Genomic DNA, 3,635 nt, shown 5'->3' on the forward strand with positions numbered 1-3,635 from the left:
TATTGACAGATAATAAACAGACAGGTTAACAACAAATATATATATTTATATAAAAGGGGGTAACCCACAACTTTAAGCATAAGTATGATAGTAAACAGAACTTGTTTATCTGAAAGAAAAACCATTAAACACCACTTTAATGAGATACCAAGGTATCAAGTCATAAAAAATCTGTATTACAAATCAATCACATTAGCGTTAGAAACGCTTAGCACACATGTCTGAACTTATGCAAGGTTCACCTTTGAAGGAAGGAACAGTCTATATGGGCACTTGGTGCCCTCATTTTAGTTTGTAGTACAGTATGTACCTACACACTCACCCTGGACTTAATCGTCCCAATTAAGACCACTGTTCCTCGCAGAGTTAAACAGTAGGGTTAACTACACGACCCACTGCTACCACAGATCTCTTAAGTTCCTCTACTTGCTTCGCATAGTGGCGAAAGAACACCCTGGAAGATTTCCAGCCCGTGTATGAACGGAGATGTTCAAAATCCATACAATTAAAGAAATTTAGGGATGAGGCAACTTTCCTCGGATCGTGACCTGCGGGTGTACTGTCAGGATCCGCTCTGCGAATAAAATATGTCATTTTCGCTCTGAGTTGATTCAGAGATAAATTTGAGCCTGATGTTTCTCCCCTGAATAGTTGACTACCCTTGAAGTCTGAAGTTCTACGAAGATAGACCTTTAGGCATTCTACTGGACATAGAGATGCATCTTCTTTCAGAGGGCAGATTCTCCAGGGACCCCACCTGTTGGTGGGTAACTCATTCTTGGCGAGAAACGTAGGATCCGGAAACAGGTTCAGCTCCCCCCCATCCAGGAACTGAACACGACCTGCCTCTCTCGAGAGGGCTACGATCTCACTAACCCTGGCCCCGGACGCGAGTGCAAATAGGAAAATAACTTTTTGCGTTAAATCCTTTAACGCACATTCTTCATTGCTCAACAGGGAGGCGAAATGAAGAACTTTGTCTAAAGACCATGAAATGGGCTTTGGAGGTGCTGAAGGTCTGAGCCTAGCGCAGGCTTTCGGAACTTTATTAAAGATCTCGTTACCAAGGTCGATCTGGAAGGCAAATAAAATGGGTCTCATCAAAGCCGATTTACATACTGAAATCGTGTTAGCTGCCAATCCTTGGCCATGGAGGTGGATGAAGAAAGATAAGCAGAAGTCTGTTGAGATCTCCTGCGGATTCTTTGCCTTTACAAAGGCCACCCACTTTCTCCAAGATGACTCATATTGCCTTCTAGTCGATTTGCACTTGTATTCCTCTAGGAAGTCTATGCTAGCTCTCGAAATCCCGAAACGCTTTCTCACCGCTAGGGCGAGAAAATCATGAGCTGCATGGTCTGGGTTTTCTGTAATGAAGCGCAGACAGTCGACTTCTGGACTCGCTGGGTCAGAACTGGATGTGGTAGCGGCACGAACTTCATCTGTAGTTCCAACGCCAAGGGGAACCACATACTGTTCGCCCACTTGTGGGCCACTATTGCCGCTACCCCCTTGAAGGATCTCAGTTTGTTGAGGACCCTCAACAGAAGGTTGTGAGGAGGGAACAGATAAATCCTGGACCACCTGTTCCAGTCGAGGGACATTGCGTCCACTGCTTCCGCTAAGGGGTCCTCGTACGGTGACACGTACAGGGGCAACTTCTTGTTGTCTTTCGTCGCAAAGAGGTCTATTTGCAGTTCTGGGACTTGATTCAGAATGAAGGAAAATGATCCTGCGTCTAAGGACCATTCCGACTCTATCGGTGTGAACCTGGATAGAGCGTCCGCTGTCACATTGCGGACTCCTTGAAGGTGAACTGCCGACAGGTACCACTTCTTCTTTTCTGCCAATCGGAAAATGGCTAACATCACTTGGTTGAGAGGTGGTGACCTCGACCCTTGTCGATTCAAGCATCTCACAACCACCTCGCTGTCTGTCACCAATCTTATGTGGATCGAGTGACGCGGGGAGACTTTCTTTAAGGTAAGGAGCACTGCCATAGCTTCTAGAAAGTTTATATGAAAGGTCCTGAATAGCTTGGACCAAGTCCCCTGGACTTTTTTCCGATGAGAGTGACCTCCCCATCCCTCCTTTGAGGCGTCTGAGTGAATCGTCATCGACGGGGGAGGTGGCTGAAGAAGAACCGACTTCTTTAGATGTCTGGCTTGGGACCAAGGTCTGAGAAGAGTACGTAGCCGAGGCGGCACTGGTCTTCTCAGGTCTCTTCGCGCGTTTGATGCATACCTTCTCCAAACTCCGGTTGCATCCTTTAGCTGTGCTCTTAGCACTGGGTCTGTCACTGAAGCAAACTGGAGAGAGCCTAGTACCCTCTCCTGTTCGCGTCTTGATATCCTTTTGGAATCTAGAAGTCTCTTGACAGAGCCCGCTATCTCCTTCCTTTTCTTCATTGGGATGGAGAAACTGTGTGACAAAAGGTCCCAGTGGATTCCCAGCCACTGGAACTTTTGGGATGGAGAAAGTCGAGACTTTTTCTTGTTGATCTTGAAGCCTAGGTACTCTAGGAACTGGATCACCTGACTGGAAGCTTGTAAGCATTCGGTCTCGGATGCTGCCCACACCAGCCAGTCGTCCAGGTAGGCTACTACCTGAATTCCCTTTAGGCGTAATTGTTTGAGAGCTGCGCTCGCAAGCTTCGTGAAAATCCTTGGGGCTATGTTTAGCCCGAATGGCATGGCTCTGAAGGCGTTCAGTTTCCGTTGTAGCCTGAACCCTAGGTAGGGGGAGAGTCGACGGCTGATTGGGATGTGCCAATAGGCGTCTGACAAGTCTATAGAGACTGAGTATGCCCTCTTGGGCAGTAAGGTCCTTATGTGTTGCAGTGTTAGCATCTTGAATTTGCAATTCACTATGAACTTGTTGAGTGGTGACAAGTCCAGAATGACTCTGAGCTTTTCCGAGTCTTTCTTGGGAACACAAAACAGCCTCCCTTGGAATTTGATGGACTTCACCTTTCGGATCACATTTTTCTCCAACAGTTCTTGAACGTACTCCTCCAAAATGGGGGTGGTGTGTTGGAAAAACCGAAGGCATGGGGGTGGAGTGCTGTACCAGCTCCAACCCAGTCCATTCTTGAGTAGGCTTTGGGCCCAGGGATCGAAGGTCCAGCGATCCCAAAATTTCATTAGTCTCCCTCCTACCGGTATCGTTTCACTTGGACTGCCGTCCTGAGGTCTTGCCTCCCTGACCACGACCACCTCTGAATCCCCTTCCCCTTGAGGGGCGCCTAGACGAGCCTCTGGCTGCTCCTCTAGGCTTTGCACGAAAGGAAGAAGACTGTCCTTCGAACGTTGGGGTGAATGTGGTTGACTGACCTGGCACAGCCTGGGGTACCCACTGAAAAGTAGTCGGGGTTTGTGCCACCATCTGGGGCACTGGAGGCAAAGGCAATTGCAGTTGCTGTTGCTGTCTATAAGGCTTGGCTGGCCGAGACGGTAGCCTAGTCCTCATATTCTTCCTCTTTGGTTGAGGACCCTCATCCGGGGAAGATTTTCTTTTGATAGCCAGGCCCCACTTCTGGAGAAGGTTTCTATTCTCCACGGCGGCCTTATCAACAACCTCTTTGACCACATCGGTAGGGAAAAGGTCTTTTCCTCAAATGTTGGAGGATATTAACT

The sequence above is a fragment of the Palaemon carinicauda genome, chromosome 14 (assembly GCF_036898095.1).
Source record: "Palaemon carinicauda isolate YSFRI2023 chromosome 14, ASM3689809v2, whole genome shotgun sequence".
Taxonomy (NCBI): Eukaryota; Metazoa; Arthropoda; class Malacostraca; order Decapoda; family Palaemonidae; genus Palaemon; species Palaemon carinicauda.